At 38.7% G+C, this 13,661-nt stretch overlaps 1 pseudogene; it reads right to left on the minus strand.

Moving 5' to 3' along the window:
- Nucleotides 1-12,341: 12,341 nt before the first annotated feature.
- LOC131825634 (actin-related protein 3-like) lies at nt 12,342-13,221 on the minus strand (annotated as a pseudogene).
- Nucleotides 13,222-13,661: the final 440 nt, after the last annotated feature.

A 13,661-nucleotide genomic window follows, 5' to 3' on the forward strand; every position in this document is an offset into this window, starting at 1 on the left:
CCCCTCCCTATTCCGCATTTGTTTTGTTTGTTTGTTTTCTGCAGGTATAAACTTGTTATCTCCCCGAGGACATGTTGATTTTCATCCATTTCCTGCTGAGACAGAGGTAAGGCCTATATATTGAGACTGGACCTGAAATGTGAGCAGTGGGCTACATTATAGTGAGACATATGAAGATAAACACACAGGCACTTAGATGTGTTTCCACCATCAGAGCTCTCAAGAACCCTGATGCAGTCAGCACTTGGCTCTGTGAGAACAGGAATCTAGGGATGGCTGGCCCTGTTTTTCAATGATTTCAGGTCTCCTGTTGGTATCAAGTTCATTACCTGAGCTGGTGGTTACTAGGGAGCTGGGGTCTCAGTTTTAGGGATACTTTGTCTGCAGTCCTGCTCTTTATAAAGTGCTTCTGGCAGTAAACCCTCTAATTGCTATGGTAGAACCTTCTCATGGGTTTTAGTTATTTAGAACTCAGACAAGGAAATTTGCTTGGCTTGTTGTAGTCTTTTTTCTGTGAGTTAAATTTTTTATGTTTTTACCATTGATGTCTGCTTTTGTAATCTTATCTCTTATTTTTCCAATTGATTTTCCAGTGAATGTGGTCATTTTCATGATTTACAGTTGCCAGACTTAGCATATAAAAATACAGTAGATGCGGTTACATTTGAATTCCAGATAAACAGCAAATACTTTTTAGTATAAGTATATCCCATATGATATTTGAGGCATATTTACACCAAAAATTATTGTTGTTTATCTGAAATTTAAATTTAATAGGTATTCTGCCATTAATCTGTTTTCATCTGACTTAAGACCCTGTCCTTATTTAAAACTTTCTCAAAGAAGAAGGAGATCAAGTCCTTGTGGTTACAAGTTGTTGGAGAAGAAAGTTAAAATTTTGGTGGAAATGAGTCTTCTGGGATTATTTTTGGAATTTGATATGTTCTACCTAACCTCTGGGGCTTTGTATATGACGTTCTTTATGCCTGGAATTGCCCCTTCCTCTTTTCATCATCCAACCCTCTCTTTGTCCTCTTGTTCCTGCTCTGCCCTGGCTTCCTGGGTCCTACTCTTTTGTTAAGTTTGTGTTTTGAGGTCATTTCTTTCCTCTGAGCACCTTTCCTTGATGACACAAATAAGTGCCTGTCCTCTGTGTGTGTACAGCGCCTTGGGCTTCCCTATCGTACAACTTGCTTGTAGCACTCAGTCTGTGAGGAGAGGACTGTATCTGTCCAGGTCATTGTTGAATCCTCAATGATGTCTAGCATAGGCTGTGAATGAATGAATGAATGAATGAGTGAATGAATACATATGGAGGACTATGAGTAAGGAGGAGTGAATTGGTAAACTGGAGAATCTTCACTAAAAAATGTGGTAAGAGGGGTGCCTGGATGGCTCAGTCATTAAGTGTCTGACTTTGGCTCAGGTCATGATTCCAGGGTCCTGGGATCAAGCCCAGAGTTGGGCTCACTGCTCAGTGGGAGGCCTGCTTCTCCCTCTTCCACTCTCCCTGCTTGTATTCCCTCTCGCTGTCTCTCTGTCTGTCAAATAAATAAAATCTTAAAAAAAAAAAAATTTAAAAAAAATATGGTAAGAGAAAATGAAGACACCTGCTTGATTCTCGGAGAATGGACCAAAGCAGAGGGGAAGGGTAAGAGGGATGATTTTAAATAAAGCAAATGCTTTTCAACCATATTGTTCCCTGGCTCAGATTCCATGGGGTCATGTTTAAGTCCCAGGGGAAGGTGATTGCCTGTATGAGAGCATCCATTTGAGGTGTAAAGGCTATACCGCCACAGTGTGGCCATGGCAGTCTTAGAACAGGTGCTACATCTTTAGCAGGTTGTTGATAGTGTAGCTCACAACCCTGTGGTCCTCCAAGATAGGCACTGTCACATTTGTGAGCTTGGGCAGGCCAGAAAAAAAGGCAGCTATTCATGGCAAATACAAACCAGAGTTCTCGTACCCACTGAAGGTTCCCAGCATTCTTTGAGATTTATCTGAGGGGATCAGAGTTTTGGCAGAGTTGTTAGAGAACAAACCCAACAAATCCTGTTTATAACATATGGTGACCCTATTTTTACCCTCCAGTTGGTGTGGCCTGGGAGACATTCACTGTATCCATATTTACTAGCTTCTTTGTTTAGAATACTCATAAATAAAGATGATGGCTAATTCTTCCTCATGTACTCTGCAGCATCGTTTATAGTTTCTCTTTGCAATTAAATTTCAGGCTCTGAAAGAGTGGAGAACTTTATGAGACAGAGGAAAATCTGATAAACTGGACTTGTCCTCACTTGGAGCAGGTTTATGACCATATGTCATGTAATGGTGTTATTTATTAGCATTTTTAGGAGAAACTATTTGCTTCTAATAATAGAAGACCTTTCAGATAATTAACTGTGCTTGCTGCTAATTAAAATAGCGTACAGTTGCACAAAATAGGAAAGCTATGACTCTTTGTCCTGCTTTGAATATGAATTTGAATAACAATGAGTGAATAACAGATGTGATTATATGAGGAACACATTCTAACGTCCCTTAATGGTATATTTTTTTATCTTGACTACCTGTTACAAAGCTAACGGTTAACATCTTCCTGCTGAGACAGTAAATGAAAGGAGACACAATGTTGCTTACAAAAATATTTTTTATATTTGTTTTTGACCATAATTGAGAAGTAAGTAGTTGTAATGGGTGGGCAGAAGCAGGGTTAAGATACTTATGGTGAGAGTAGTTAGCATCTCACTTGCCTCTCAAGTCTATTTGCAATTATGAATTTACATAAAGGCTGTGGACCATTTGTAAAATGAGACTGGAACTGACCTGCTCCCTTCTACTCAGGTCCTCTTGACCTGGGTCATACATCATAGCTACCTGGGAACATTTAATTCCCTGATCTGAAAGTATGTCCCTGGCTAATTAAACCAGAATCTTTAGGGTAGGCAGGCATGACCTTTTTGAGAAAATTTTCCAGGTGATTTTAATGTGCAGTCAGGTTGAGAACCACTATTCTGGAATGTACAAAAATTATTTGCAGACACCCGAGTGTTAACAGTAGAGGCCAGATTTCAGGAAAAGGCTGGTGGTCTTTGAGATAGAATTTTCTATGAAGACCTGGAAGACCCAACAAGATGGTGGTTGGTGGGATTTGTGCTAGTCAGCCATCCTTGCAGCTCTGTGCATGTGTGTAGTGTACCCACACACTCAGCAAGAGGGCCCTGTGTGTTATACATATCTGTATGTAAAGAGGCCAGTGCTTTTTTCCCCTAGTGTCTTGGGAAAGACATTTTTGATGCTTGATAACCTGTTGAAGGAATGTGAATTATGGGAAAGGAAATAATGAGCCAAACCTGGCCCTTCAAGTGTGTGTGTGTGTGAGAGAGAGAGAGAGAAAGGGGGGGGGGGAAGCATGAAGGGGAGAGGAAGAGGAAGGGAGAGGGAAAAGATGGAGGCAGAGATAGAGAAAGAGAAAACACGAGAGCTGAGACTCAACTATTTTGAGACTCAGTTTCCTGGGAACTTATCCTGACCAAGCATAAAATAGAGAAGAAGCACTTGCACTTCGCAGAAACACTGACACCTGGGTTAGTGGGAGGGGCAGATGGATTGTGAAGACTTCTCTGTGGGACTTGTGGAGTGTGGATGCGAAATCTTTGCTTAGCTAGTTTTGGTGGTAAGTTGAAGAGTTGTATCACCCAGGAACACCCCTTTGGATTTTTGGATAATTTGGGAGAGGCAATGACTGCTTGGTTTGTAGATCTTGGAAGATTTTATGGACCACATGGATTCCATTATACCACAGAAGGCAGGCAATGTTGTGGCCTAAGGCTGACTCAGAGAGGGAAACTTCCATGAAGAATTTATGTCTCAATAATATGTCCTCTATGGTGTCCTCCCAATCCCACCCACTTAGTCACATTACAGCTCATACTGTATTAACAGAATAGGCCAGAGGGAGAAACATCTGCTGTGCATCTTGTCCTAATGGCATCTCTGACAACTGGTCCATAACTCCTTTCTAAGTCCTTTCCTGGAGCAAGGTTAGCTTCACACTTGAAGACCTCAGGTTCCCTGTGTTTTATAGGGAATGTCATAGGTTCCTACTTGGGAGTCCTGAAAATACAAAGGTGAGAAGTTATAGAGACGATAAATTTGTCTAAATGGTTTGGGACCGAAGAAGGAAGAAATATAATGATAATTTGAAAATATCCATTCAAGACCATTCTACTCAAAGAAAGTATTTCATTCATGCTTTGATCATGAAGGAGGATTTAAAGCTTTTCTTGAGGTCAGGTTCATTCATTTTATTTTCTACTTCTTTGATACAAAGCTTCAACAGCCTCTGCCTTCTGCAACTTAAATGCACCAATAATCTTCAGTATCAGTAATTACTGTGATGCTATAGGAATTATAAAGTCTTGCTGTGGGAACCTCCATAGTTCCCCTTTTTATTTCACAAAACAAGATAGGGTGACAGTAACAGCTTTTGGAGTGGAAGTTTAGACTTGAGTAGTGCTTCAGGGGAATGACCTGAAATCTCAATCATGCTCTTTGAATTGGGTACAGCAGATTCAGCCTGGGAGTGAGTCTATAGTAAGATCACTGAGATTTTGCTTTTAATATTAGTGGTGCTGTAGCTGTGAACCCCATTCTCTTGGGTTATACACTAATACAGAGTAATTGAATATATCTTTGTCAATTGCTTGCTAGTTTAAGGTTATATGGGTGCAGCATAGGAATCTGTACTCATGGAAGTTTTGCTTTCTTTAGGAAAACAAGTCACAGAAACTTAACTTGTAGGGAAGGACAGAATATAATATATATCAATACAGACAGTTAAGAATATAAGTGGGTAAGAACAGCTGGAGAAGGTTGCTTGGACTAGGTAGGATTGAGAAAGGCTCTGAAGGCTAGGAAGGATAAATGAAAAGGTGAAGGAAATGGCATTTTGGGGTGGGAAAATAATTAAACAGATGTATGGAGGTAGGAAAGAGAATAATATATTTCAGGAACTTTGAGGAGACTATTAGCTAGAATATTCATTCCCTACGGTTGCTGTAACAAACTACCATAAATTTGGTGGCTTGAAACAATAGAAACATATTCTCTCACAGTTTGGAGGGAGGGTAGAAGTTTGAAAGCAAGGTGTTGGCAGAGTTGGTTCTTTCTGAAGGTCTTGAGGGAGAAACCATTCAATGCTCATCTCTTAGCTTCTGGTGTCTGTCAGCAATCCTTGGTGTTCTTTGGCTCATATATGCACTACTCCAGTTTCTGCCTCTGTCTTCACATGTCTTCTTCACTGTGTCTCCATGGCTTAAATTTCCCTCTCCCTTCTCCACAAGGACACCAATAATTGGATTTAGGGCTCACCTTAAATCCAGAATAATTTTACCCAAAGATCCTTTGTAAAGATGTTATTTCCGTAAAAAGATCATATTGATAGGGGTTAGGACTTAGACATATCTTTTGGGGGAGACACTATCACCCACTGCAGATAACAAAGGAGAGTAAGGTTGGATGGATAGGAGAAGTCTGATTGTGGCAGGTCCTAAGCTAAAAAAATATTGTAGTGAGGATTCTAGTTCAAACATCTCAGTTATCAGTCAAAATAAATGTGTTTGGAGGAAAGATCATGGGCTCAGCTCCTATAGGGTCATTTGCATTAAAGACTGGGGAGAAATCATTATGAAGGAAAGAAAAATCGGGTACATATGATGGTTAATTTTGTGTGTATGTGTGCAATGGTTAATTTTTTGTGTCAGTTTTGACTGCAACATAGGGTGACCCAATTAAACATTGGTTCTGGTTGTGTCTGTAAGAATGTTCTGGATAAGATTAGTATTTAAATTGCTGTACTCAGAAAAGTAGACTGCCCTCTCCAATGTGGGTGGACATCATTATCCAATCCACTGAGGGCCTGAATACCGAGTTTGAGGAAGGAGAAAATCCTCCTTTTATCATTCTGCCTGCTTGCTGAACTGGGGCATGGTCTTCTCCTGCCTTTGGATTGGAATTTATACCATTGGCTTTCCTGGGTCTCTGGCAGATTTTGAGATTTCTTAGCCTCCATAATCATAGGTCAATTCCTTATAATAACCCCCTTATTGGTTGAGTTTCTCTAGAGAATCCTGATATAGTACATGAGCTTAACCTAAGAACTATAGGTCATCATCAGGGGTAAGAGGTGATTTGAGTACATCATGGGTAGTTTTCCCAGGTTGGTCTTGAGTTTAACCCTCTCGGACCCTTATTTGGATCTTAAATCAGAGCCAGGGTGAAATCTACATAAAGCTGAGGTCACAAGGCAGGACTGTGGTCCATTCTAGCATAACGTGCATAGATAGAGTAATGACCTCTCAGATTTTCAGAGAACCTAGTAGTGGAATATTGTGCTCTGGAAGTAATAGGGACAAAAGATTTTTCCTCAGTTACCTGAAAATTAGGATCAGGAAGGACCTGGAATCAATGTAGCTAATATCAGGAGCAAACAAGGTTAACCAAAACATGGGTGTACTATGCAATAGATCAAGCAAGATCCATACCATGTCCTTCCTGATGCCTGCTTCTTCCTACCTAAAAGTTTTTGTGTATGCATCTTGACTTCCCAACTATGTTGCAATCTCCACAAGGACAATAATCATGTTTTAGGTTTATATGTTGGACATACAACACATAATTAATGACTGCTTGATGGGTGGATAGAAACAGATCACCAATTTGCCATATCATCTATCATTTCCTTATTCTTTCCAGAACCATAAACAAAGTGAACATAACTCTATACATTAAAGATGGTGAAGGAGGTTTTGTTCTAAAATGGAAGGATGACATGCCACTATAGGGATTTTTATTGTCCTGTAAATTTCTGGCATGGGCTGCCAGCCACAAAACTGTGGTGAACTTGATGGAATCAGGACACTGAGTAGAAAGGTGAGACTCAATGAGAGTATCAAAACTCACTCACTAAAGGGTGTTACTCAGAAGCATTTCCATTCTTTTCAGAAGCAGCTAGAGAATGGAGGGTGTACAAATTGTGTGAGTTGTGGCTCTAGTTTATTAGAGCTGAGGTTTAATGTAAGACTTCACATGAAGTTCTTAACATTTTGATTCGTTTAATGTTTCAGCCTTTTTCTTGAGAAAAAAATAGAAATAAATTGAGAACTAACGTATACCAAAATCTGAATGCATCTTTCTCAGGAAAGATAAATTTCATATTCTTGCAATAATGGTGTGATACAAATGATACTTTAGCATTACACAAATGATATCATATAGGTGATACAGTATTATTATAAAAAATTTGTCCATAACTTGTGCCATTTTGGTGTTTAATATTACACTAAAAAACAGAGAGGTTCTGGAGAGCAGAGAAAACCATCAACAAAATGAAAAGACAACCTACCAAATGGGAGAAAATATATGCAAATCATATATATGATAAGGGGTTAATATCCAAAATATATAAAGAATTTAATAGCAAAAACAAAAAAAAAAACAGCCAGTGTGATTAAAATATGGGCAGAGGATATGGATAGACATTTTTTTCAAAGATGTCCGTATGTCAAATGGCTATCAGACACATGAAAAAATGTTCATCATCACTAGCCATTAGGGAGATTCAAATTAAAACCACATTGAGATACCACCTTACACCAGTTAGAATGGGTAAAATTATCAAGACAGGAAACAACATGTGTTGGAGATGATGTGGAGGAAGGGGAACCCTCTTACACTGTTGGTGCAAGTTGGTGCAGACACTTTGGAGAACAGTATGGAGATTCCTTAAGAAATTAAAAATAGAGCTTCCCTATGACCCTGAAATTGCACTACTGGGTATTTACCCAAAAGATACAGATGTAGTGAAAAGAAGGGCAATCTGTACCCCAATGTTTATAGCAGCAGTGGCCATGGTCGCCAAACTGTGGAAAGAACCAAGATGCCCTTCGATGGACAAATGGATAAGGAAGATGTGGTCTATATACACTATGGAGTATTATGCCTCTATCAGAAAGGATGAATGTCCAACTTTTGTAGCAACATGGACGGTATTGGAAGAGATTATGCTGAGTGAAATAAGTCAAGCAGAGAGAGTCAATTATCATATGGTTTCACTTATTTGTGGAGCATAACACATAACATGGAGGACATGGGGAGATGGAGAGGAGAAGGGAGTTGGGGGAAATTGGAAGGGGTGGTGAACCATGAGAGACTATGGACCCTGAAAAACAACCTGAGGGTTTTGAAGGGGTGGGGGTGGGAGGTGGGAGGAAGCAGGTGGTGGGTATTGGGGAGGGCACGTATTGCATGGAGCACTGGGTGTGGTGCAAGAACAATGAATACTGTTATGCTGAAAAGAAATTAAAAAAAAAAAAAGATGTCTGTATGTCCAGTTGATACATGAAAAGGTGCTCAACATCACTAATTGTCAGTGAAATGTGAAGTAAGGCCACAACGAGGTATTACCTCACACCTGTTAAAACGGCTTTTATCAAAATGACAAGCAATAACAAGTGTTGGTGAGGATGTAGAGAAAAGGCAATCCTTGTGCATTATTGATGGGAATGTAAATTGATATATCACCATGGAAAATAATATGGAGATTTCTCAAGAAATTAAAAATTGAATATCATATGATCGGGCATTTCCACTTTTTGGTATTTATCTGAAAGAAATGAAAACACTGATTCAAAAATATATGTGCACCCCCTTGTTCATTGCAGCATTATTGACAATAGCTAAGACATAGTAGCAACCTAAGTGTCCATCTATAGATGAATGGATAAAGAAGATGTGGTATCTATACACACAATGAAACATTCAGTCCTAAAAAAGAATGAAATCTTGCCATTTGCAACATATGAATGGGCCCTGAGGACATTATGCTAAAAGAAATAGATCAGACAGAGAAAAACAAATACTGTATGATCTCACTTACAGGTGAATCTAAAAAAACACCCAGAACAGAGCTCATAGAATACAGAGAACAGATTAGTGATGGGGAGTGGAGGTTGGGTGAAATGGGTGAAGGTGGTCAAAAGGTACAAACTTTCAGTTATAAGATAAATAAGTCATGGAGGTATAATGGTCAGCATAGTGACTATAATTACTATATTGTATATTTCAGAGTCACTAAGAGTAGATCTTAAATGTTCTCATCACAAGAAAAAAGTTTTTAATTATGTGTGGTATAGATGTTAACTAGTCTTATTGTGGTGATAATTTCACAATATATACAAATAATAAACCATTATGCTATATACCTGAAACTAATAGAATGTCATATTTCAGTTACATCTCAAAAAAGGAAAAAAGGAGATGAATAGCTCAAAGGACATTGAAGAAGTATTTTAGCAGGAGTGAACACTATAGAGGTTCTGATTTTCTTGCGTCTGTTTTCTTTCTAGAGGTAAGGATAATTTATAAACTGTTAACTTTGTAGGCTCTGCATGAACTCTTGGAAAAGTTTCAGACATGTATTGAATTTACTTTTTTTGTTTTTTAACTACCAAAGATTCCAATGAGAGGGGAGAAATTAACCAGAAAGTTTTATTACAAGAGCAACTTTTATGAATAAAATATCATTAACCATGGTTTAGAATATTAGACTAATAACTTTTTAAATATAGCTGTGTATCATTTATGGACACCAGTCCATTAACCCGAGCTATCAATTCTATTTTACCTTCAATAACACTTAGGTTTTGAGGCAAACAATGAAAAAAACATTTTTCTCTGGCTTGTGTTTGTAAAATAACTTCTTGCAATCTGTTTTATGTGCATTTGCACATATGAAAAGAAGTAAAAACTTATTAGAGACTTTATTCTTATATTTTAACTATGTGTAATTAATTTCCTGCCCATGAAAAATATTTTTACTTTTAGTTAATTATCATTTAGTTTCTCAAGTTCTTCTTGTAATATTCTCCTGAATTACTTTCCTACCTGCTATAAAGTTTTATGAAACCATTCATTACATGTTAGGAAAACATAGAGATTATGCTGAGTGAAATAAGTCAAGCAGAGAGAGTCAGTTATCATATGGTTTCACTTATTTGCGGAACATAACCAATAGCATGGAGGACATGGGGAGTTAGAGAGGAGAAGGGAGTTGGGGGAAATTGGAAGGGGAGGTGAACCATGAGACACTATGGCCTCTGAAAAACAATCTGAGGGTTTTGAAGGGGTGGGGGTGGGAGATTGGGGTACCAGGTGGTGGGTATTATAGAGGGCACGGATTGCATGGAGCACTGGGTGTGGTGCAAAAATAATGAATACTGTTATGTCGAAAATAAATAAAAAATAAATAAAACAATTTATAGTCAAAATAAAAAAAACCTTTTGTGCTTTTAAGGATGCTATCAAGAAAGTAAAAACACAATCCAAAGAATGGGATAAGATACTCACAAATCATATATTTAATAAGGGATTTATATTCAGAACATGTAAAGAGCTCTTACACTCAATAACCAAAAGACAAATAACCCAATTAAAAATGGGCAAAGATTCAAATAGACATTTCTCCAAAGAAGATAGATATACAAATGACCAATAAACACACAAAAAGATGCTCAACATTATTAGTCATTAAGGAAAGGCAAATCAAAGCCACAATGAGATACCACTTCATACCCACTAGGATGGATGGTTATAATAAAAGACAGACAATAAAAGTGTTAGTGATGATTTGGAGAAATTGGAACCCTCATATATTGCTGGTAGGATTGTAAAATGGTGCAGCCACTTGGGAAATTAGACTGACAAGTCCTCAGGTGGTAAAACAATTACTGTATGAGCTAGTGATTCCAATCCCAAGTATATTCTCCAGAAAATTGAAAGCCTGTGTCCACACAAAATATATACACAAGTGTTCATAGCATTATTATTCATAATAGCTAAAGAGCAGAAACAACCCAAATGCCAGTCAGCTGAGGAATGAATAAATAAAATATAATAAATTTGTATGAGGGAATAATATTGTGTTGTGTTATGGACTGAATTTTGTCTCCTGCCCAAATTCATGTATAGAAGTCCTATATTAATATGAGGAGGTAGGGACTTTGGGAAGTAATTAAGTTTAGATGAGGTCATGAAGTCATGAGCCCCCATGATGGAATTATGCCCTTATAAGAAAAGGAAGAGACACTAGAGCTTCCTCTCTCCACCATTTCAGGATACAGTGAGAAGGGGGCCAGCTACAAGCTAAGGAACAAATCTGCTAGCACCTTGATATCAGACTTTCAAGCCTCCAGCACCATGAGAACTAAATGTTTGTTGTGTAAACCACTCAGTCTATGTTGTTTTGTTATAGCAGCCTGAACTAAGACAGGTTGTGTGAAGGAATGAAGTATTGATATATGCTACACATGGATGAACCTTGAAAAAATCATGTTAAGTGAAAGAAGTCAGACCCCAAAAACCACAAAAAAAAAAAAAAGAAAAAAGAAAAGAAGGGGCACCTGGGTGCCTCAGTGGGTTAAAGCCTCTGCCTTCAGCTCGGGTCATGATCCCAGGGTCCTGGGATCGAGGCCCACATGGGGCTGTCTGCTGAGCAGGGAGCCTGCTTCCTCCTCTCTCTCTCTCTGCCTGCCTCTCTGCCTACTTGTGATCTCTGTCAAATAAATAAATAAAATCTTAAAAAAAAAAAAAAAAGAAAAGAAAGAAAAAAAATAGAGGGAACTGGTTCATTAAAACCAATCCCAAATCAGCTAGTGGAGATGTGATTCAGCTTCAGCATTGCCAGTCATTTCTCTCAAGACAGATTGTAAGAGAGGTCATAACATCTCCCTTAGAAGCAGACCACTGTGCACATGCGGGAGCTCCCTGTTTCCGTCTTGCACCTGTTGGGTCGGTGGGACCTGCTTAGACTTGTGAACCCGGAAGAAGTCTCCAGCAGAGGCTGAAACTGGTGCAATAGTACCTGAGTATTGGGAGCATCACCTTTGTTTTTTTCTTTTAAACTGGTCTAGCAGTCTTTGCTTGAAATTTTCTAGCAAGAAAAAGAATGCAAGTAATTAGACTTAATCTGATGCACTAACTTCTTACTTCTAAAAGCACTTAAAACGTAAACCTTTGGTTGAGGATGGTAGCAATTCCTAATTACTGAAATCCCTTGTCCTAATTATACTGAAATCCCCATAAATGGGTAACGGCAAGTGTCATGAGGTTGCCTGAAAGTTTTCTCTTAAATTTATTTCTTTGGTTGTGGAGACATGAACATTGCACAAATTTGCCATTTTAACTATTCTGAGGTGTATGGTTGAGTGGCATTAAATGCATTCCCTGCATCGTACATGAGGCTACTTTTTGAAATTTATCTTTTAGTTGGTCACCTTTTCCCTTCAGAATAGGAAAGTGCACTCCAAGTCCTTCCACATCCAGTTCAGGGACATCATTATTATTGTGGAGAGAACCCTGACACCAATCAGATAATTCTGAATTGCTTCATCCAGTACTTTTTGGGTAGGTTGTGTGAAGTCGGGATTAGCAAATTCTGGATGAAAAAGAATGCAGGTCCCAAGGATCCATCATAACCAACGTCAGTGGAAAATTCTTTCTTTGAGATTGCCTTGATTCCAGTAGACTGTTTAATCCACTTGGCTCTCCTGTGTCATACTTGCTGATTCTTTTCCTAAATCAGGGCAGACATAATTACAGCCCTCCTTTACTTCCATAGCTGTTTCCAGGGATTGCTCTAGAGAAATTCCTACTTCTCAGCCTCTCAGCAGTTGCTGAATGAAATATGTTATAACTTGCCCTGTGATTGGAATGTGCCCTCCACAGCTGCAGATCACAGGTCCCTCAGCTCCAGGAAGGACAGGAGTGGTACCATCTTCACTATCTGGTCACCACACCAGTCACTATCAATTTTCTTACTTGTTTTGATGCTCGGGATGCTGCCTATGTAAGAGCAGCCGGCATGGCTTTGTATAAGCCTGAAGTTTTGTAGGGCTTGAATGTTATTTTAACAATATATTCTGTTTTCGGGAGCATTTAGTGGAGGTTTAATCAGCAGAAAGCAATGACTTTCAAATTCTGCTTTACATATTTAAAGAACACTTGTTCCATAGACCTTTCCAGCAAGTGGCAGTCTTCAACTATACCATACTGAGTTGGCCACTTCATGCTACGTGTTGCTTTTCCTATTACTTCATGCCCAATAAAGAAATCCAGGTTCACATTGCCTTTTCCCAGGAAGCTAAGATGGCCATAGATGTCCATGTCGCAGTAAGCTCCAGGCTGGACCACAGTCAGAGAATTCTGTATAATTGTTTTGAATGGAGGTTATAGGGGAAGCAAGATAACACTTTGATTTCCAGGTTATTGTTTGCATCATTATTATTCTTTTTTACCTTCTTTTGTTTCAAATTTTTATTTTAATTCCAATTAGTTAACATATAATGTAATATTGTTCCCAGGAGTAGAATTTAGTGATTCATCACTTACATATAACACCTAGTGTACTCATCACAACAAATACCATCCTTTTAAGAAAATATAAGTCAAAGAAGTCATGTGATGAAATGGGGAACGACAGCAAGGTTTTGAGGACACTGAGCCTATCAGAAGCAGCTGGTGTGCTCCTGCCACTGGCCTGATGCTGGAGGCATTTTCTCAGTGGAGGAGGATGGCTCTCCAAAGTAGGGAAATGGGGATTGGTA

Source organism: Mustela lutreola, chromosome 2, assembly GCF_030435805.1.
Source record: "Mustela lutreola isolate mMusLut2 chromosome 2, mMusLut2.pri, whole genome shotgun sequence".
NCBI classification, from domain to species: domain Eukaryota; kingdom Metazoa; phylum Chordata; class Mammalia; order Carnivora; family Mustelidae; genus Mustela; species Mustela lutreola.